This window comes from Mustela lutreola, chromosome 4 (genome assembly GCF_030435805.1).
Source record: "Mustela lutreola isolate mMusLut2 chromosome 4, mMusLut2.pri, whole genome shotgun sequence".
NCBI lineage: Eukaryota > Metazoa > Chordata > Mammalia > Carnivora > Mustelidae > Mustela > Mustela lutreola.
This window is the reverse complement of record NC_081293.1, coordinates 32,110,335-32,133,545: the sequence shown is the minus strand read 5'-3', so window position 1 is coordinate 32,133,545 and position 23,211 is coordinate 32,110,335. Positions and strand designations below refer to the sequence as shown.

Below are 23,211 nucleotides of genomic sequence, written 5' to 3'. Positions count from 1 at the left end.
TTGGGCTTCATTTAGGGGCCCCATGGAAGAGCTGCCCAGAAGAGCACCCCAGATACAAGAATGAACTGACTGCTCAGAGCATAGTCTTTTTGCAGCAGGCAATAAACCAGCCCTGGGAGAAGGGAGCGGTACATGGTACATGGCCTAAAAAGGCTTTGACTCCGTGCAGGGCCAGCTAAGATGGGGAACAGCAGGGAATATAAACAGTGTGAGACGGACATAAAGCAGGTCAGGTTTTACACAATCATGGCAACAAAGTGAGATTGATTCAGGACTGAATGGAGCTCTTTATATTGTTTCTACTTAAAAAGGAAATGTATTGACTACAGTCCTCCTCACAGATTTATCTTTCCTGACATCAAGCACATTCATAACCTATTTTAAATTCCAAGGAACAATGCTGGGGTTTAGGAGAGTGAATACCAGTGTGTTTCACCAGAACGTTTTGGAGGCTGGGGAGAAGCTTCTTTGACTTTTAATTGCTCAGGAAACAGACACAATGTAGATGCTTTTCTTATCAGTCATAACTTCAAGTTAGAGAAACGTGTACCCGGTGGGTCTGAACTTTAGAACAAATCTGTCATGGGAAGAGCCACTTTGGGGCCATCTTAGAGACTATGTGTGGTGTCACTTTGGCCTCAGTCTCTTTTTTGACTCTCTCCTTTCAGATGCCGCTACTTCTTCTTGGGATCAGACCTTCTCTACCTAGACCAGAGAAGGTCTTGTCTCCTGTCTCCAGGAGCCACCAGGCACTGACCTTCTCCTCGCCAGCGGGACCATGTCCAACCGTGAATCCTTTCAGGGCACCCCATAGTCTTTAGGATTACAGGGTCATACAATTTATCACCCAAACAGGAACACCTGTGAGCTGGGGGGGGAGGGGGGCCACAGGGGGCAGGGCACTAATAATAATCACAAGGGGACAACAGCCAAAGGCTCACTGGGAAACTGGAATGTGAGGTCATCTTACCGTAGGATAAATCCAATCCCTTGAACACAGCTTGAATTCAGGACTCTCCACATCTGGCCCCACTTTACCTTTCCAGTCTGTCTCATACTGATCTTTTTTTTTTTTTTTTTAAGATTTTATTTATTTATTTGACAGAGAGAAATCCCAAGTAGGCAGAGAGGCAGGCAGAGAGAGAGAGGGAGAAGCAGGCTCCCCACCGAGCAGAGAGCCCGATGTGGGGCTTGATCCCAGGACCCTGAGATCATGACCCGAGTCAAAGGCAGAGGCTTAATCCACTGAGCCAAGAGCCAACCAGGGGGCGCTCTGATACTGATCTTATCACAGGGTCCAGTCACAATGGACTTGCAAGTTAACCAGCATGCCTTGGGCCTTCCTACATCTGTGCATTTGCTCACACATTTCCTCCTCCTGTCTCCACCCCACCCTCATCCCCTGTCAGTCCATAATGTCCCCCTCCCCCATCTAGGCAGGTCTAACTCCTACCCTTCCTTCAAAACCCAAGACAACTGGTATCATTTTTTACTGCACTCATTCAACAAAAATCTGACTGCTCACTCTGTGTTAGGTGCATAGTGAATAAGACTGAAAAAAATTCCACCTCTTACGGAACTTTAAATTCATAGGCAGGGGGTCATTATCTCAATTGTGATAACTGATACTAAGGATGGACACAAGGTGATATGCTGGAGAATCTATTCTGTTATGGTGTGGACATACTTGGCCCCTACAAGGCTATGAGCTCCTTGAGGACAAAGCCCAAGACACCCCGTCTTACAGCCCTACTGAACCTACCACACCCTCTTGATTATAGCTGGCACTCAACAAACATTTGCTGAGTAAAGAATTTAAAAAGCTTGCTTAGTTGGTCCAAAGATGGTTCCTTAACAACCAGTTCTGAGTCCTCCATGAATCTGTAACGGGATCAAAGGGGAACCCAACTTGCCAAAGACCTTAGAGAAACACCCCAGGTCCTAGGGCTGTGACTCTCAACACTAATGCTGGAAGTGAGCTGAAGTCATCTGACTTGGTTCAATCCTATGCTGCTTCTCTAGAGGTTAAGTGACTCATTGAGATCACACAGCTGGTTAGCGACTAAAAGGTGACACAGGGAGCCTAGAATTTACTGACTGGATAAAGACTAAAGGACTCACTGGAGCAGAGGGCATCTGGACGACAGAGGTGACCCTGCTGGCTGGAGTGGCCAGAGAGCTTTGGAGTGGGGCCCCAGGGATGGAAAGTAGTCGGGGAATCATTCCTGTCAGCAAGGCCAGCAGGGGGAAAGGCACTGTAGTAGAAAGCTGGCCAGGGCGGGCTCACTTGAAAACAGGGTCAGGCAAAAATTTTACCTGGTGATGTGACCATCTGAGACCAGGCCACAGACTCACCTTTTCCATGGCTGACCTGGAAGAGGGGCCTGAAGTCAGAGCAGCTGGGGGTGAAGCAGGGAGGCTTTCCTCGGGACTGCCCAAGCGGTGCCCTCTCAGGATAGGCGGCTGTTCTCTTAGACCTATCGGGCACCAGCAATGCTCAGCGGAAGCTGCTCAGAGAAGCTCACATAAAGGCCAAGGGTCCTGGGGCTTCCCCAAATTTGTTTGTTGTTCTGCCCTATGTGACAGGGGCTGACCAGAGTTAAAGAGTAACCAGTAACAAAGAAGTCTGGCAGGCAGCAGAGCACTATCCAAGTTATAAGCACAACACATATGCCCCTTTCTCAGACCCTTCCCTTGGTGGGTAGTCACAGTAATTTAATAAAGGCATCAGAATTACACGACTCCCTGGACCTGAGTGATTCCAGTCCCACAGAGAAACAGCTGAACCCATTCTTAGCAGCTGGACTGGGCCCCACCTGCCTCTCACCTGAGGCCCTGGGCCACCCTGACCTGTCAGGCCTTGCTGGAATTTTCCTTCCTGGCCTCTACCCACCACGACCACCATGCCAGCCTCTCAGGGTTCAATCGGGGTTGGGGGGGGGCACAATCTGCAAACATCCACTGAGGTAAAACAACAACATAAGTCCCTGCAGGTAAGGGAACACCCTGAGTTCTTCAGGCGGGCTCTCCAAACGGCCTTCCACTAGTCTTGTGCTCTGAGGTGAGAACAGAGCCAGGCCCCCAAAGGGCAAGGTTCCTCGATCTCAGCAAACCAACACGGGGCACACAATACTCCTCTGTGGTGGGCCGCCCTGTGCACCACAGACTTTTAGGCGCACACTTTTAGGCCTCCACCCACCAGAGGCCACAGCACCCCCACAGGTCACCACAATTGAAAATGTCTCCTCCAGACATTGTCAAATGTCCTGTAGGGATAAAACTACCCTCAGCTAAGCACCACTGCCAAGGGGTGAGCTCCCTAAATAAGCGACTCCATATAGCTCCAAAGACTCAGGCACCCGAACTCCTAGTCCTACAAAATAGCTTGGGCCTTGAAGATAGTGCTTTGGATTGGGTGGACCTGGGTTAGAATCCTGCCTCTCTCTGTCTTATCAACTCCGAGACTCTGGGTAGGTCACTTAGCCTTGCTGAGCCTCAGTTCCTTCATCTTTAAAAATGGGAGCAATGAAATAGCACCCACCTGATAGGGAAACCCTGGCAGTTACATAAAATGACACGTAATGATTGCCTGGCACTGTGAGTGAATTTAACATTCAATAAACATTTGGGATTATTTATGGGCCTGGAAAATTCCTTTTAGTCAAGGCTAGCATTTAGTCTTCTATTTCTGTGGCTTCTGATCTTCCCCCTTCTTCCTATGCTCCTTCCACCTGTTAAATGCCTTTGGTCTTAACCTTTGGTCTTAAGGAATCCTTCCTGCTGGTTCAAAGGCATCTGAGGTTAAAGTGAAGGAAAGAAAACACACACACACACACACACACACACAGAACCTTTCAGATCCAACCCTGCCCAGACCAACTCTCCAGACAAAGGTTTCCATTGTTGTCTAAAAACAAACTTTTCCACAGGGAGGCCTTAAAAGAGCCACAAGTCTCCAAGCCTCCAGACTCTTCTAGTTCTCATCCCCACTCTGCCCAGACCCTGGCAATATCCCTTCTCCTTGCTGGGCCTCGGTTTCCTAATCTGTGAATGAGTGCCCCCCGCATTACTACTCTCCAAGACACCACACTGCGTCAGAATGCCGCGTGTGGACAGCAGCTGGATCCCCATTTTAAGTAAGTGCTTACCTGGGAACAAGGGTCACAAAGACAAATGCACCTCTTTTTCCCTACGTTCCCCAAAAGCCAGCACAATATAGTATTTACAGAATATAGAAGAGGGTATTTGTTGCCATGGGAGTCAGATCTGAATAAAATGAAATCCTGCCAGACCATTGAGACCTCGTGCAAATTAATAATGTCGCCATATCTGTAAAATGGGATAATAATAAAGGCAGAAATGATGTACAGATTATTAGACAAACATCAAGAAAGCACACCCTAGGTATTCAGAACACACATCCCTTCTTTCTGGACTCTAGTTTATATTGGGTAATATAACTCTGTGTCATCCTCCTCCTCTGGAAAATCCTTCCTTCTCTCCTTTCCCAGGGCTTGTCCAAGCCCTCCTCTGCCAGGAAGCCTTCTCTGCATGGACTCCGTTTCAAAAGGTCCAAGGCCAGAAGTTTCCCAAAGATTGGCTTGGGGAGGGAAAGGGAGGAGGGGAAGAAGTTCCCTGCCCTGAGAATTTCCTTCCTGTGAATTCCGGAAGATTAACCCCTCCTCTGCTCCACCCCGGAATGGAGCACTGACCACAACATCTGTGTAGACTTTGAATTTGCACACGCATTAGGTCAGAATCCCATAACCACCCTGAGATGGGCAGGATGAGCTGGGATAGCATCCCCTCCCCTGCAACTCGGTCCCCCAGAGTCCCTCCCACAGTTCATTGCCCACTCACTCCAGGAAGACAAAGAAGAAGACCACGTGGTTTCTTTCCCCTCCATGGGAGGGCTCACAAGTCTCCAGCCCATACCCTTCCTTTTGCCCAAACCCTAGGGCTGTAAGGACTCCATGGTCTCTGGTTGGCTTGAATCCTACAATAAAACCACCTCCTAACCAAAAACTGGACCGCAGGAGAGGAAGGAATAGGCCCAAGGTCTCAGCCAGTTCCAAGGCTGAGTTAGAACGTGGGTCTCTGGGCTCTAGACTCGCCATGCCTCTCCCCACTCCCTCTTTCTCACCAGCTGCACCCCCTTCCTGTCTCTGGTACCATTGGCTTCTCCCAGGCTCCGCAGCTTGCAATCACCGCGGCTTCTTCCCCTGCCCTGTTTCTCTCGTCCTTTTGTCACCAAGACCAGTAGCCCTCTGTGACACCGGCCTGCAGACCACCAGTCCCACCCTCCCAAACCCATTGCCTCGTTCCAATCACCTCATGACAAGGAGCCCATGGAGTCCAAGGAGTTCTGGAGGCTGAACTCTCCAGAAGCCCATTCTACACAACAGGGCCAGATTCTTCTTCCCTCAACATACCTTTGCCATGCCACTCTGCTGTCCAACAACCTGCCATGGCTCGTCTGTCCCACGGGATCAAAGCTCTCCTGCCCAACACACCCAGAAAGCTCACTTACCTACTCCAGCCCACCTGGGTTTGCCCTGCTCCCCTATGTGCCCCCTCCTCTCTCTCCTGGATGACCTCCTGGCTCCCTCTCAGACCTCTGGCCACATCACTCCCCTCCTTGGCAGGTCTCCCGTCCTCCCCTTCCTCCTATCCTGTTGGTCTCCCCATGAGGACCTCCCCTGACCTCCACAGCCCACAGTAGTCTTCAACTCCTCTGCATGTAGTCACCACTAGCAGTGAAGGGCCTAAGCCTGGTGTTCTCCTGGCCGCATGTTGTCCCTCTATTGCCTGAGCTATATGAACATTACCTCATCACCAAACTGCAAATGGCCAACCACCAACTTGACCATGTTCTTCCCACCTCCAACCTCAGCCTGGCATTCATTCCACAAATATAGGCCAGAGAGTCCCTGCCCTTGCTCTTGAAACCCTTCTTACCCTTCAAGCAATCTTAAATGCCACATGCTCTGTGAACCTCCTCCCTGTTCCCCAACTCCCACACCCCCCCACAAAGGAGTCTTCATCTCTCCACCTTAGGACCTCCCGGTTGTTCTCCAGTCAATCTCCCCACCACCACCATGTCCTCCCTAGACGCAGACCTTCTCCTCCTCACCCACAGCTGAGCCTCCTACAATACCCTTTACCAAGAAGATGTTCAATGAATAGGCTTCACAGTGAACTGAAAGAAACAGAATCTGCCCAGTTCTCAGGCCAGCCTGGGCTCCTGGGTGGCCCCAAGCTCCCCGTACATCCAAGTGACCTCTTACTGTTCTTCCAAGATTGGATTTGGGCCCAGACTGAATCAAATGACCTCTTATCATTCTTCCAAAATTAGGCTTTCCTCTTTAATTACACCTTATCTAACCACATTCTATGTGGATTCTAATTACATAATTACTTCAAGCCTTGGGACTTAAGGGAAAAAAAGAAAGAAAGAAAGGAGTGTGTATGATTACACAGGTAAGTAAACACATCAAATATGCATATTTCTACAGGCCGGATGCCACTTTTCTCTTCATAAACCATTTTGTAACCCAGAAAATATAATCCATGGAGGTGTCTAAATCACATTAAGGTTAAAAAGTCTTACTGGGTAGGATTGATGAAGGAGAACTTCTGGGAGAGCCTAACCCTGAGATGGGTTTCCAAAGAAGTTTGAAGTCAGTAACCAGCCCTCCCTCTTCCCCTCCTGCAATGAAGAGGGAGCTGTGAGATTGGGCATGGTATATTCTGAAAATATGACCAGCCTGATCCCCCTCTAACCCAAATACCCACTTTGTTCTGAATCCAGGCACTCACTGCACTCTTCTCCCCTTAGGGCACGCATGCACCATTCTCTCCCCAATCAGACTATGTTCACCCTGCAGGCAGGGGCCCTATTTCAGCCATCTTGGTATTCCCAATTCTCCATCCTCCCCCAGTCCAGTAGGGGCATCTAGCAGGCCCTTCCCCATCCTTATACTCCCGGCCTTATTAAAGTATTGACCTCCCGGGGCGCCTGGGTGGCTCAGTGGGTTAAAGCCTCTGCCTTTGGCTCAGGTCATGGTCTCAGGGTCCTGGGATCGAGCCCCGCATCAGGCTCTCTGCTCAGCAGGGAGCCTGCTTCCTCCTCTCTCTCGGCCTGCCTCTCTGCCTACTTGTGATCTCTGTCTGTCAAATAAATAAATAAAATCTTAAAAAAAAAAAAGTATTGACCTCTCCCAATCCACTAAGCCTTCTCATGCCACGCTACCTTTGTTCATGCTGGTGCCCCCAACTTTTATCAGGAATACCCTCCTCTGGTCCTTTTCTAGCCCCATGGCAGCCCCCACTCCAGCTGGTACTTGCCCTACCTTAGTGTTTATAACACCTGGGCACAAAAACCTTTTCATGTGCCTACTTCTCCCTTCAGACCAGGTCACCCAACTTTCTGATCACACATTCCTGCTAGTAAAATAGCTTTGGGCATATTTACTTATAAGTTAATTATAAAATCTGTACTACTATAAATAGGAAAGTTACATTTTTCTTATGTTTGAGTTAAAGAATAAATAGAACTTTCACTGATGTTTTCTTCCTGCCACTCAATCGATCTCTTGAGAGCTCACCACTTGCTCTAGATTAGGAACAGCGTGAGGACAGCTGGGGTGTTTTGTTCTCTTTATATTCCCAGAATTTGCAACAGAACCCAAAATTTAGTAAATGAATTAATTTGCTCATGGCTAGTGAGCCCCTTCTGTGAGCCAGGCACACGCTGGGCCCTGGGGACAGAATATGGCTAAGAACCAGCTCTGGCCACGGCCATCATGGATCCAGCTACAGATGGCTGGGGTGGGCAGACAAACAATGATTTCCCCAACAAATGTAACAAAGCAGCTGAGACAGATGCTGTGATGAATGTTCTGTCCAGAACCACTGAATCATGAGAGTCTCAAACAAGATGTTTTAAACCGCTCCAGGGGATCAGAGAAGGCTTCCCCAGGAACACGCTGCTGCAGGTGCCATGTGAAGGACGAGCAGAGTTGGCTAGGTAAAGGGAAGAAAGAACACTCCCAGCTAAGGAAACTAAACAGGCAAAATCCAGAGGCTGGAACGGAGAAGCGTAAGTGCCAGGGACTAACAGGCCAATAAAACAAAATGAATGAACAAGCCCCAAAAGGATAGTGAGTTCCCCTCCCCTTTACTCTCCCCTATTTATCAAAACAGACCCAGCTTCCAACCTCTGAAGGGGTCACTCAGTCCCAATACCGTCCGGTCTCTGGGCCAAGCAGGCAGGTGGGTTTCCTCCAGGTCTCCCAGCCGGCTGGGAGTGGAGTCCTGCACCCCTCCTGAGAAGTTCAAAAGCTTAGGAAGACACTCCTAGGAAGACACTCCTGGAAACCATGCCTGTTGCTATGGGCACCACCAACCCAAGGCTCCTAGGCAGTTTAATTTTTTAAAGAGAGTATTAAATATTTTACATCTTCTAACAGCATGGTTTCTTCCCTGCTACAATGGAAAGGAACCCCCGGTGCAAATACCCAGCAAGGCAGCCCAAGGAGGTGTGCGCCCTGCCATGGAGGGTGACCTCTGGATTCCCTGTTTGCCCAGGGGGACGATTCTCGCGAGAGCAACCTGGGAATCCAGAACTGCGGCCACAAAAACCCCTTCTCTACTGGAGCCCCTGTGACCCCAGGAAAGAAAATTATTCACCACGATGCTTCAGGTGAGTGAAAGGTGAATGAAAACAGCCCACTTCAGGTGAGTGAAACAGTCCATGACCTTCATCATTCAAGATCAGACGGAGACCATGGACGGTACCGTAGGCTGGCAGGCTGGGGGCCTCCTCCCGCAGCAGCTGTTCTGAAGAGCAGCCTTGCTTTTCTCCGCGCTCAGGCATGACTAACATTTCCCAGCTCCTGGGGGGCCTCGCCCCCTCACACCTGCCAGGCCTGGTTCGCTAACGCACCATGCCCAAAGAAAGGCCCCACAAAGCAAGCACAAAAACCGTCCTCCAAGGCCTGCGACTGTCTTGGGCCAGGCTCATGGGCCTGGCAACCCATCTGTCAGCAGCCAGCACCCGCCCCTGCTTAAGGCCCTCAGGCCTCCGGAGTCCAGCTTTCTCTAGCTACTCTATCTTCCATCCCTGTTGGGGTTTTTCTTTCTCTGGAGACTCTATTCATTTTGTCCTGCTTAAAGCAGCCCAGTTCCTCCTGTTGCCTTGGCTTTTCCATCCAGATCCCTGGCCTGCTCTCAAGCCCACGGCCCAGGCCACTGGGGCAGTGACAGATCTCCTAACGGCAGCTCCGGCCCGTCTCACCTCGCCCCACGGGCCGAGGGATCCTCTCCTCTCGCCGGCCTGCTGCGCATGTGGTCTAGGAGGAGAGGCATATACAAGAGTCAGCGGTGTGTGTGTTGCAGCAGCGGGGGACAGACGCCCACACAGCAACACAACATGAAAATGTTTCCATTGTCCCCCCTCGACGCAGCATCAACAGCTACGCCCCCTGACCATCATTCTGGGCTTACAGAAAAACAGTCACTCAACCCTGGTGCTGCCCCGACAGATGCCAGACAAACTCTACCTGGAGATGAGCGATCTGCACGTGAGCAAGCTCCTTACGGGTCACACTAGGAAAACGCACCGCTGCCAGGTCCCCCACAAATTCCGGCAACAAGAGAAACTGTTTGGATTTCAACAGTTATGTCCCGGTGACCTTTTGTACTGGGAAACCAAATTCAAAGGCCGGCCTATGGGTTGATGCTCATAATCGATGCACCAGGCATTCTATAAATGAATAATGAGTTTGCGCATTGACACGTGGGTAGTTCCGGGATCTTCTAAGCACCCATTCCTGTCACAGCTGCCCCGGGCTAGAACGTCATCCATGAAGAACAAGCTTGGCAAAGCCAGGTAGAGGTCACAAGTACTCAACAATCCTGACCACAGGTCCCCAGGCAGCACGTGCGTGGCCCCGTGAGAAGCCAGGTAGCCAGGAGCAGTCTCCCCCCAGGTCAGTCCTGAGTCCACAATCACCAGACACCTGACTGTCTGTCTGTCTGTCTGACCGTCCATCCCTGGCCATGTTCTGCCTCCTGCTCTGCGTGCCTCACCTGGCCGAGGCTGTCTGTCTGTCTGACGGTCTGTCCCTGGCCGTGTTCTGCCCCCTGCCCTGCATGCCTCACCTGGTTGAGGCGAGATGCCGGATAGGTCAGGGGTGTCCTGGGTGCCATCACCACCCCCGGCCCCACACACCCTGTCCTACCCAAACCTTCCTGCCTCAAAACCTGAAATAAACTGCTGGACGCCTGCAGGGAAGCCAAGAGCCCCATGCTCTTGTTCACGGACACCTGTTCTACATGTTCATGGACACCTGTTCTACACGTTCACCGACGCCTGTTCGAGGGACGAGATGAGCCTGTGGCTATGAAAGCACTTCTCTGACTGAAGTTCCGCGTGCAAGCAGGGATTCGCCCAGCAAATGGGGCGCCCTCCCAGCCCTGGAACATCAGAGCTCCCTTTTTCCCCAAAACAGGGCACCCTGAGCACACCAGGCCACACCAGGTGGACCTGCTTGCAAGACTGAGTAAATCACCAAGCGACGAAAATCCCAAAGAGAAGCTTAGGCTCCAGCTGCCAGATCACCCAGGATCTCTCCTCCACACACCTCTGGCACATCCCTCTGCTCCATGGGGCTGATGGCCAATGTCTGAGAACCACCCCTCACCAAGGCAGAAATACAGTATGGGGAGAGAAGTGTCTGGGGACAAGACAAAGGGCCATGGGTAGAAGCAGACCAGAAGGAAAGGGACACCAAAAGGGTTCCTTGTTCAAGTGTCAGTGACGAGCTTCACGGCTGGCATTTTTACATCAGGTCTCACGCCCAAAGCAGCCCCCAGCTTAGACACATTCAGTTCTGGGTCTTTCTCCAGGCGGTCAGTCGGCTCTGCAAACACAGCCTCGCCTGCCAGCATTCTTTCTCTGCTCTGCGGTCTGTTTGAAAATGCCTCCTTGACTCCACCAATAACTTGTCTCCTTCTCCTCAACATAGCAGCCACCACTACCATGCATCAGGTAGCGGCTAGACTTGCATCATTGAGTCAGCCATAACCCTGGGAGGGAGGCACCTTTATTTTCTCCATTGGACAGGGGAAAGCCTGAGGCAGAGAGGAGCCACTCGCTCCAGGAGGCAGCAGGCTTGGGCAGCACCAGCACAGAGACCACGCTCTTCGTTCGTCATCTGCTTGCCCCTCACTTCCAAGCAAGAAGAGCCAAGCTCCAGGAGAAGAGATCTGTTCCCAGCTCAGGCCCATCCAGTGACATGGCCTAGAACAAATGGCTTCTCTCTGCATCGGCTGCCTCTGCTGTGAAACAAGGCTGATCACAGATGCCTGCTCTAGAAACAGAAGCTGAGCTCTCTCTGTAGCCCTGTGCAGGCTGCCCGAGAGAACTTCCTGAGATGACAGGAACTTGTGTCTAGGAGCACTGGTGGGAACAAGGGACTGAATGGCAAACTGTATTTTATTTTAATTAACTTAAAATGAATATGGCTGGTGTCCACTGGAAAGCTCAGCTCTAGTCTCGAATTCTAACAGGGCAGAGGCCACTTCTCTTTGGTCACCGCTACATTCCCAGAGCCCAGCCCAGACCCTGATGTGCGGTAATTATTTGTTGAACAAATCAAAAGCAAAGGACTTTTCAGGTGCTCTAATAAGGCCTCCTCTCCCACCCCAGCATTGATTTCCAGGCTTTCTGGCTAATGGACATCTAACCTTGGCTTGGCAAGGAGCTCAGGGCCTCCCAAATGCAATACAGCAGGGACTAGCTCTCAGGATAAAAAGTGCCTCTGTGAAGCCAAATTTATCTCCCTGAAATTCCTACTTACTAGTCCTGGCACATTAACTCATAGGTTTAGGAAAACCAAACTAAATTATGAAAAAGCACTTAAACATCTGTAAACACTATAAACTCAGGATTATAGCTATAATTCACTTTCTTAGTTAAGATGAATCTGATCTTACCTTGTAACAGTGTGAGGCCCATTAAACAAATACATGACGGTGTTTGGGGGAAACGGTCCCCCAGTGTCAGGGCTACGGTACAGAACAGCTATCACTGCTGACTTTCCCATCAGTGCATTTGAGATTTGGGCCCCAAGCTCCATAACTGTGCCAAGAAGTGTGCAGCTGGACTTACAAGGAATAAGGCCTTGTTCTCTGAGCAGGGTCTGGGCATTCTGGCAGATAAGCTCCTGTTTTCCTATTTCCTTGATGTACTCTAAGTGGAAAAGCCTACCATGCACCAAGGGCCACGCACCCAGGGCTACGTCAGACACAAAGATGACTGTGATGCAGCCCCCACGAGGAGCCCGCCGTCGAGAGGTAGGTCAAACCTGCAGTGCACCGACTGTTTCAAGCATGAAACTTCAATCAGGAGTAAGACATACATGCCACAGTCACTCAGTGTGACCAAGGTCCTCACAGACATATCTACAAAATATTGACTGGGCTGCCTTGGAAGAGATAACCGGAAGGATGCTAGCACTGTGCCTTGACACAGCAGGAATTTACGGCCATGAACTCCATCAAATCTTGATGAACAGCTCATTTAATTTGGGGGAAACCAAGACCCGGACAAGCTAAGTGACTTTTCAAGGTGCCCCAGGTCGTTAGTGATGGGACTGGACATAACACCTGAACCTTGTCACTCTCCAGCCCACCAGCCCACAATGCCCGCTCACTGTGCTTCTTTAGCTACCTGGCACTGGGAGAAAGCCAGATCTGCTGCCTGTTACTAGGTCTATCTCAGAATAAACAAAGGATTTATTTTTGTAAGACAGCATGCTTTGGACACTCTTGAAATCTCATGACTAACTGTATGCACACCACCTTAGAAACGTGCATTCAGGGGCGCCTGGGTGGCTCAGTGAGTTAAAGCCTCTGCCTTCGGCTCAGGTCATGATCTCAGGGTCCTGGGATCAAGCCCCGCATTGGGCTCTCTGCTCAGCGGGGAGCCTGCTTCCCTTCCTCTCTCTCTCTGCCTGCCTCTCTGCCTACTTGTGATCTCTGTCAAATAAATAAAATCTTTAAAAAAAAAAAAGTGCATTCAATCATTTCTTGAGAATATACGCTACCTTTAGCAGGTACCAGTTTAAGGGCTTGGACAAAGAGATGAAACTTCTGGTTAAACTGGAGGGTGAAACACCCATATTCTTCCCTACTCTCTCCTAGAACCCCACTAAAAGGACAGTAGAAAATTCTGATTTTTGATGGAAAGAAGACGATGACAGACAAGATATAGCAACAGAATTCTGGAAGACAGAGAGCTGACCGCCATGCAGTAGCGGGCTCGGGTTTCTGCCTGCAAGCAGGGAAGGGAAACACTAAGCAAGTGGGGACTTCCGCCACAGAAACAGAAGAATCCTCTGGAATTGGAGGCACCAAGGATTAAAAGGGGAGGGGAAAGGGGCTAAAAAAGAGAGTGTGCTAAAAGTTTGTTAAAGGAGCACTTCCAGCCCAGGATTTCTCTCCTCCCATCTACTCGGTCTGGTCTCTCAGGCAGAAGAAGGCAGAGACTGACTGTTTAGGCAAACTACGCCAGAGACTCGGGATGCAGACACAGCTGAGGGAGGTACACAGCTGAGAGAAGAAAGGAAAGAAGGGGGCAACCTTCAAAAAAGAACAGAGTAAGGGAAAATCTGCACACCAAACAGGGTATGCAGCCTCCTTTCCCATCAGGGTTCCCACAATGCAAGACATCCAGGCTATTTCACCCCAGGCAACATTTCTCTCCAGGAAAACCCAACATCCCCCTGAGAAAAGATCTATAGGCACAGACATCGAAAGCGGGCTCTCTTCTGGAGCCCACGATGACGTTGAGGCCCCTTCCTTGTCACACAAATGCCCAATCAGCAATCTTAAAATATAAATGGACAGTCAAGGATCAGTGGAAGAACAGTTCCAATGGGAAATCCAGTAACTGAAACAAGCAGGAAAGGGGGCTTGGAGGAAACAAAGACAAAGCAGAAAAGAGCAGAAAAACACCAAAAACAGAAACAAAAACATAACCTAAGTGAATTTATTGCACCCATGAAACAAGAACAAAATACTATTTAAAAAAAAAAAATGTGAGCATCAGAGAATGAGGTATTCCAGAAAGTAAGTATGCAAGCATGTTTCATGCAAAACCATGAAAACGTAAATTTGAAAATTCAAAAGGGTTAAGAATAAACCTGAAGAGGTCTCTCACAAATAAAACAAAAATAAAATGAAAAACAAGAAAGAAAAAATTTTAAAATTATAAACTCGGGGTGTCTGGTTGGCTCAGTTGGTACAGGATGTGACTCTTGATCTCAAGGTTGTAAGTTCAAGCCCCACACTGGGCGCAGAGACTACTTTAAAAAAATAATAAAATGTTTGGGATGCCTGGGTGGCTCAGTTGGTTAAGCAGCTGCCTTTGGCTCAGGTCATGATCCCAGCGTCCTGGTATCGAGTCCCACATCGGGCTCCTTGCTCAGCAGGGTGCCTGCTTCTCCCTCTATCTCTGCCTGCCATTCTGTCTGCCTGTGCTCGCTCTCTCCCCCCCTTCTGATAAATAAATAAAATCTTTAAAAAATAATAATAATAATAATAAAACATAAAATAAAAATAAAAATTATAAACTCAACCCAGGAAGTCCAACATCCAACTAATAGAGGAGTTCCAAAGACAAAAGAAAAAAAGGAACTTACCAAGGAAAAATATAAGAAAATTTCCCAAAACTGAAGAACTTGAGTCTTCAGATCAAAACAGTACACTAAAAGACCTCGCACAATAATTTTAAAAGCAAGAAAATTTCCACTACAGAGAAAGAGAGATGATCCTAAAACTTGCAGTGAGAAAAAAGCAGGTTACCAATAGGTGATCAAGAATCCAAATGGCATCTGAATTTTTGCCATTATTATTGGAACCTAGAAGACAGTGGAGCAATGCTTTCGAAATTCCAAGGGACCATGGCTTTCAACCTAAAATTCTAGACAAATTAAACCACTAATCAAGGGCACCAGGGTGGCTCAGTTGGTTAAGCGGTTGCCTTCGCCTCAGGTCATGATCCCAGGGTCTTGGGATCGAATCCCACCATCAAGCTCCCTGCTCCGCGGAGAGCCTGCTTCTCCCTCTCCCTCTGCCTGCTGCTCTGCCTACTTGTGCTCTCTATCTCTCTCTGTCAAATAAATAAATAAAATCCTGAAGAAAAAAAAAACCCACCAATCAAGTATAAATGTTGAATAAGGAGATTTCAGATGTGCAAGTTTGAAATGAACCTCCACAGACCCTCTCTTAGAACCTCCTAGGAAAATAAACCAAGAAAGAGGAAACAAAGGATCCAGCTCAGGACAAGGTAAAGGAATTCCCAGGATGAGTCAAGTCACAGGCCTATAGGTCAATCAACCCAGGAAAGCAGAAAGGGTTGGAGGCCTCTGGGAGGGAGGTCTCCAAGGGAAAAATGGTAATAAAATAAAGAGGAACATGTGTTATAAAATTCTTTCAGAGACTTGGAGAGTTAGTAATAAGTACATAGAAAACAAAATAGAAAAAAGAAGGCAATGATCAACTAAAAAAAAATGATGTACAAGAGAGGAAATATAGCACAAGTATAAAGTTCAGCCATGAACACTATTTACACAGCCAAGATAATGTAAGCATTGAATATTAATATAACCCAAAACTGTGATATAACCATATGGGGAAGATAGTGTGAAGAGAGGTATGTGGAGAGGAGAGGGACTAAGGGCTTCTCTAATCCATGGTAGAACACCAAGGAATAATATCCAAACTGAATAATCAGGAAACAGAACTGTTAGCAGGCAACTCACAAATATAACAGTACTATCAGGAAAAATAGCTAATAGAGTTGGAAGTGACTGTAGTAGGCAGAATAATGGCCCCTCAAAGATGGTGTCCATATCCTAATCCCCGAGCCTATAAACATGTTATCTGGCATAGGGGAATTACGGTTGCAAACAGAATAAAGGTTGCTGATCAAGGGCACTTAAAATAAGATTGCTAGATGACGCAGGCGAGCCCAAAGTACTCCAAGTGTAGGGAGTCAGAGGAAGATGGGACTCTGTGAGAAGTTAGAGGGATGCAGTGGGAGGGGCCTCAGCAGGCCGGCTCCAGCGCAGGAAGGGGGCCAGGGGCCAGGGAAGGCAGGCAGCCTTCAGAAGCGAGAAGACTGCAACTAAGGACACAGATTCTTCCCAAAAGGGAATACAGCCCTGCTACCACCTTTATTTTAGCCCAGTGAGAACCTTTTCAGACTTCTAACCTACATAACCATAAAATGAATTTATGTTGCTTCAAGCCACTATGTTGGTGGTAATTTGTTACTGCAGCAATAGAAAATCACATTCAGTGACGGACTCCGGGGAGTAATTGCTGGAATGAGAAGGGGTGACACAGCGTTTCTTTATAAGCCTTGCAGTGCTACTTGACTTTAAAAAGTATACACACCCACAAACACACACTTTTAAAAAGCATGTGTGTATATTACATACACACACATATACACATATATACATAAATAAAATAGGACTTTGATGTAAATTAAAATTGCATTTAAAAAGGGATGAAACATAGATTCTGTCTTGCCAGATCTCACAATCTGGTAGAAAAGACAGACGGGGAATCAGCTACTGCTGAACACAGGAAGAAAAGCACCTTTCAGATGTGAGGAGAGCCTAAAAGGAGGAGGAGGAGTTAGCCAGGCCGAAGAGAAAAGGCCCTCCTTGAGGGACAAGCTCTGGAGGGAGGGAAAACCTGGTTTCTGGGGACATGTAGAAGTGTTTGTGACTGGGACATCCAGTGGGTCTGGCAGAGCCAGCAGGAAGGGCCGGGGGCGTGGGGCAGCTCTCCACACAACCAGGCTTGGTGCTGCCGCACTGCTGGCTTCTCCAGCTGGGCACAGGACCTGCTGTGCATGATTCAAGTGGACATGGGTAAGTGAAGGCCCGTATACACACAGTATTTTCCTGGACCATCAGTTGTACTCAATAGCAGAGCATATATTTTTTTAAAGACTTTATTCATTCATTTGAGAGAGAAATAAAAAGAAAGAGAGAGAGAACAAGGAGCAGAGGAAGGGGTAGAGGAGAGGAGAAGCAGTCTCCCCACCAAGTGGGTAGCTGGATGTGGGGCTCGATCCCAGAACCCCAAGATCACAACCTGAGCTGAAGTCGGATGCCTAACTGACTGAGCCACCCAGGCACCCCAACAGTAAAGCATTTTAAATACCTTTATACTAAAACCAGCACATAGAGTAGAGTACAAAAGTTATGTGAATTTTTAACATATTAACTAGAGATTTCAAGGCAACTGCTTGCTTGCAAGGCCAGCTTTAGACACTAAACTATCTGCTGACCACTGAGAACCAAGACTCAATCTTCTTTGTAATTGGTCTGAGTCAGAAGAAAATTTTAAAGCACTACACCACTACATCAAAGCACCAGGAACTTCATACCTGCAACCTGTCAGTGGGTGCCTACCCTATTTGTGCCTAGCTTCCTTTGGGTCCTAATCGACATGAATCAGAAAGCTGAGCAACATCTCATTCTTTTCCAAAGGGGCCTGGGTCTTGCCACTAACTGTTGGGTTAACCCAGCTTAGGGAAACAAAGAAAAACCATCACACTGAATTCTTATACTCTTGGCCATAAGTCCCCCTACATCCCCGACTCTAAGCATTAAGAGAATCACAGACAAGAGCCCCAGCTTCAACATCAACACCCACAGCCTTTACAGTATAGGCCTCTGTCAGAGAACACACTGCACTCTTTCCATGGAAGGAAGTCAAGAAATAGGGCACATCTCTTGGGAGAGGGTGTCCCTTGTGTCCACAATACAGGGGTGGAAACTTTTTCTATTGTTGTAACTGTTTTTGTTATAAAAACAATACTATCCACATGACAGTGAGCCCGGAAATTTTTTTTCTATAAAGAGCCACTATTGACCACAGAAGAAAAGGGGGGAACGGGAGGGGAGGTGGAAATCAATGGAAGGCCACACAGAAAGAAGTAAAAAGCAATTTAATTGGGTTTGGTTTGTTTGTTTGTGTATAAAACACATACCCACACATGGAAAGAGAGTGAACTCAACTGACTGTAAATTAAGAACAGAGAAGATTAAATTTTAATAGCAGTAAATGTATTAAAATATACTACAAAGCTGTATTATTGACAGTCAAGAAAGAATGGGGAAGAGGGGAAGAAGAAAGAGAAAGATTCAGCAGGAGGAGAGAGAAAAAAATGTATAGAGGGAAACGTGGGAAAGCAAGAGAGGACAGTGAGACACACAGACACGCGGGCCTATCCCTGCACAAAAAGAGGGAACAACTCAAGGAATCTAGAGACACTTCCGAGGCCTGACCAGGGAGCCAAAGTACACTACACCACACAGGCCAGCTGTTGGCTTGGGCTAAAGACTTCAAAGTATTATCACCTTTCATCCTTGCCTTTGAACGACTACTGATCCGGTTAACCACTATTCACAGCTCTTTAATTGCTCATTGAAACATTCGGAGGCTTAGCTCAGGTCCCAGGCCAGAAGCTCCCTGCACATGGGCTGCAGTTCAGTCAATCAGCCAGCTCCAGGAGTGCCCTCTGAAAAGGGAGTATATGAAACACCATCTCATAAAACATACAAAACCCCGGTGAAAGTTTGAGGAGACAACGCTGCTTGAGTTGAAAAGAGATTCTTTGGAGAACTTTCTTTCGTTTTGAATTGTAAAAAAAAACCTGGGACTTCAGCAGAACTGGGTCCCACCTCAGCACTCTCTGGCCTCACAGCCAGCACACCTGACTTCCCACATGTTCAAGTTCCATGTGGCCCAGTGGCTCCAAAGGCCTCAGCTGACCCTACAGCAAAGCAGCCTCTACCACACTCTGCAGGCTGAGGGTCAACAGGAGAGATCCCAAGGATACTCCACGGCCACCCCAAGCCCAGGCAGGTCCACCCACTCCCACCCCTGTCTAAACCAAGCCTCTTCTTGTTTCCCTCACTCCAGGGCTGCAGAAATCTGCTCTCTCCCAGCTGGTAGCTCCCTCCCTCCTCCAAGCTTGGAGGCCAGTGTTTTCCCCTTCCCCACCTGACCTGCCTCCAACCTCTCTCTTCTTCAACGTGTTTTCTCCTCACTTTCTCCATCCCATTTTAGAATCTCAGAGAAGGAGGGAGTAAGAGCTACATATAGAACATGGGACCTCGAATCACCAAACCTGGGTTCCTGTCCCAGCTTTGCATCTTGCTACCTGTGTGACTTTGGACAAATCACCAAACCTTCCCAATCCCTCAAATTCTTCGGTGAGGGGGGCGAAACCTGGCAGTCAGTTTTCTTCCAACGCTCCTGCTCTAAACACCTGAATATTCACCTGTGTAACTGCAAACAAAGCAGAGAGTTAAACATACACAGGAAGGAGGAATGAATTCTAAAAACTCCTTTTCCTGAGCTTTCTGCCAATTCAAGTCACCCACTCAACCTCCAGAGAGTCTGTGCCCCTCATTCCAGGCCATTCTAGCTCTGAACTATTACATACAGTAAATCCTCATCAATCACACTAATCGAGGAAAGGTTGAATCTGAAGCCATCAGAGGCCTGAGTCCTGGAATACTTCTTTCATGCCATTGAGCAAGAGTATGACTTTAACATCGTTTAGCAAACAAAAAGAAATGCTAAAATGCCCTCACAAACTGGACTTGTGAATCTAAGAACAGTGATGCTGTCAGGAACCCGGGAAAATAGTCTGCTCCAAAGCCTTCCGCTCTTTATTCCAACAAGGACACAGGCCCAGAGCGTGGAAGCCACAAACCCAAAGCCCAAAGCAGGTCGGTGGCCAGGATCAAAGCGAGCTGTCCCGCCTCTGGTCCCAAGCTCCTTCACCAAAGTTTTTTGGGACCATCCATCTCCTTTTACAGAGATGGATTAAATCCTAAATGACCACTGAGTGCCCTCTACAGTAAATCTATTTTCACGTCCAGGGAAGGGTCCAGACCTAAATTTGAATGACCAGATGATTACCAATGCTGCCTGATAAAAAGCCTTCTTTCCTGAACCCTGCCCATTCATACTCGATGAAGAAAACCCCAGAGTCTGCTATCTATATGGAACTCTCTTTTAGGGAAGGGAAAATAGGGAAAACGCTGAACAGTTCTTTGTTCTGCGAGTAAGAAGCATCTGCTCGTCCCCTCCCAGGACTCCAATCTCACCCCCCATTATTCCCAATCCCTTCAGAAAAGTTCACAGAAACTGTCCAACTAGCAGGAAAGAGAGCAGGTAAGAGGAGGATCGGGCCAACAGGGGATGAGCTCTAAGGGAAGATGACAATACCCTTCCCACCTCTTGGCCCCGCAGGGTAGAAAGCATTTCTTTTCAGTTGCTAATTCCCTGCAGGGAAGTGACCAAAAACAGCTAAACTCAGGGCCCTCCAGCTGAGAAAGGAGCTCTCCGCAACCCCAGGAGAGCTACCCCTTTGCTAACCGTCCACTGTAAAGTGCGCAGGGCAAAGGTGCCAATAGACCCACCCTTCTCTGCCATCCCCTCAGGCCAAGAGCCTGAGACAGCAGAGCTTGGCTGGCAAGGAGCTATTTAAGGCAGCATCAAGAGGGTGGGGCAGAAAAATTGCTGGCAGCATCCTCTTCCTCCACCCCTCCCTCAAGCCAACACACACACACACACACACACACACACACACACCCGCCCAGTGGGTAGACAGCCATCTATCTCACCTGCGTCTCTAACGGCTGTAGATCTGAAGTCTCCAAATGTCCAGCATGTGCTTCCTGTCATTGAGGGTGCTGCCCCCATCTGCTCCCCACCCCACTTTCAATCCACCCCCTTCTCTTCAACCACCACCAAGCTTCCCTTCCATCAAAAACTAAAACTGAATCTAAATAGAGGAGCTCAAAAACCAAGAAGAGTGGAGACAGACAAGCCATCCCTGGCCTTCACTTATGAAAGGAAAAGGGGTGTGTGTGTGTGGGGGGGGGGGTGATGTCAGAGGCCTGACTGCCAGATAGGTTCCATGATGTCTCTAAATGAACCTCCCTCCCATTGACAGTGAAATCAATTCTGGCAATTTCAGCAGGTCGGCCCTGTGACAACAGGAGCATCCCAGCGCTCAGTTTAAAATAAAAATCCAAAGGTTCAGCCAGAACATGCTGGGAAAACACAGGGTCTGGATAAAAGGAGCCAGGCTCAGTGGGATCCCTTCTGCTTTTATGTAGCAATGTAGCAACGTAATAAATTCTGCCTGCCCGAAGAAAGCATGCACTGGTGAATTTCAAAGCCATCTTACGACAGCGGATGCAGGGGGGATGCAGAATTCGACAGCACATCCCCCCATGAAAGGTACATAATGACTTCAGGCCTCTCTCCCCCTCTACCTTGAACGGCGCTACCGCTTATTAAGGAAGCCACATTGGAAAGCAACCAGGTGGGAGCTAGGGATGCCCGGGGAATTCGGAGAAAGGAGTTGCTTTCCGTCCAAGTCGGTGATGAGCTGCCCAGCAAGATGATGCCAGTCACTCCGGGGGGATGAAGCAGCATGGGCGGATGGGCACGCACGGTGTTCCCGGACCCACACACGTACCCGCTCATTCAGGCGGGTCCTAGGCCAGACCGATCGTCCTAGCGCCCCTCCCGCCGCCCTCTCCTCCCGGGGGATGCTGATGAATGAACACACCTGCGATGCCTCCATCCTGCCGCTCGCTCCCTCCTTCTTCTCTGGCTGCTGCAGAGGAGCCCCTCCGCGGTAGTTTCACTTTACAGCACCAACCCACCCGGGCTTTGATGTCTCCTCCACCCATCCATATTGCAGCCAGCCTGAAGCAGGCGGACATTCTCTCCTAGCAGTGGCCATGATCGCACGTACCCCCACCCACAAAAAATAAAATAAAACCTGAATCCCGGGGACCCCCCCGCACCCTGGGGAACTTTCCTGGAGAGACCGGGGATCCACCCAGCAGGAAGGAAGGTCCGGCCGGGGGGGACCACGGCTTTCTCCGTGACCACGGGGATGCTCTGGGGGAGGGCGTCCCCCAAGTCCCTCCAACAGCTGGCCCTTTAAACGCGCCTCCTCCGAGCGCGGAACAAAGGAGCCGCCCGCGGGGGCCGGGCCGCCACACGCCCCCGGCGCCGCGGCCGCGGGTCTGGAGAGCGCGGGCGAGCGAGGGGGAGGCTGGCGCGGGCTTACCTTGCGGGTCTCCGGGCGGGCGGCGCGCGTCCTGCCCCACTCGCACTACACGCTGCAGTTGGCCCCGCTCTGTTTTTCTGGGACTCGGCGCTGACTTCACCGACACTCCGCTGCCGGCCAATGGGCTGCGGCGGCCGCCCCCTCATTAGCATGCGTCTGGAACCGTCCACTCCGGCAGCGCCCGGGCGGTGGGCGGTGTCAGGGGGCGGTGCTCGGTCCGGCCGTGACAGGAAGGGGCGTGTGCGCCAATGGGAGGCGAAGAACCGCCCTGCCGCCCCGCCCCGCGGCATTGTGAGCGGAGAGCGCGGGCCCGCGGACGATCCGCGACAAGGCGCGCGCGGTTTCAGTAACCCTTTCTGTCCTGGCAGGCCACTGGCTGGGCCCTAGGCTGGCCCCGCGCGCCCTCTGGTCCTTGAGAAGGCTCCCCCGTGGGGAGCTGGGAAGGAACCTAGGGCACAAAAATAACAGCTAACGTGTCTGGAGTGCATATATTACTTACCCCTGTGCCCAGTTTGCTCATCTGTAAAATGGCACAATAGTAGGTTGTAGTGGGCATCTGGGTGGTTTAGGCGGTTAAGCGGCTACCTTCGGCTCAGGTCATGATCCCAGAGTTCTGCGATCCAGTTCCCCTCCACCTCCCTGGGGAGTCTGCTTCTCCCTCTCCCTCTCCCTCTCCCTGTGCTTGTGTTCTCTCACTCTCTCTCTCTCAAATAAATAAAATCTTTTTTAAAAAATAGTAGGATGTAGTGAAGATTAACATAGTTAACCTATGTAAAGCATTTAGATCAGTGCCTGGCCTTTTTGCTACATAAATGTTTGCTACTATCATAATTATACTCTGTACCAACCAATGTGCTTAATGCTTCCTGGATATTTTCTCATTTTATCCTCAGAGCCTTATAAAGAAGGCACTGTCACTAATCCCTATTTTTCAAGTGGGAAAACTGTCGAGGTTTAAGTGGCTTGCTCAAGGTCACACAGAAAACAATGCAACCAGGATTTGAACTCGGGCTCTG

General features: G+C 49.4%; 1 protein-coding gene across 46 annotated transcripts in view; it reads right to left on the bottom strand.

Moving 5' to 3' along the window:
• The window catches only part of SORBS1 (sorbin and SH3 domain containing 1), a 227,134-nt gene extending 204,785 nt beyond the window's left edge, over positions 1–22,349 (bottom strand). For 41 of the 46 annotated variants that reach the window (XM_059169350.1, XM_059169351.1, XM_059169358.1 and 38 more), the window contains exon 1: positions 22,196–22,349. The gene's annotated coding sequence lies outside the window, so the exon portion shown is untranslated. The remainder of the gene's footprint in view (positions 1–22,195) is intronic. The other 5 variants (XM_059169388.1, XM_059169389.1, XM_059169396.1 and 2 more) reach the window with 1 other exon arrangement.
• Between the last annotated feature and the right edge of the window lie 862 nt (positions 22,350–23,211).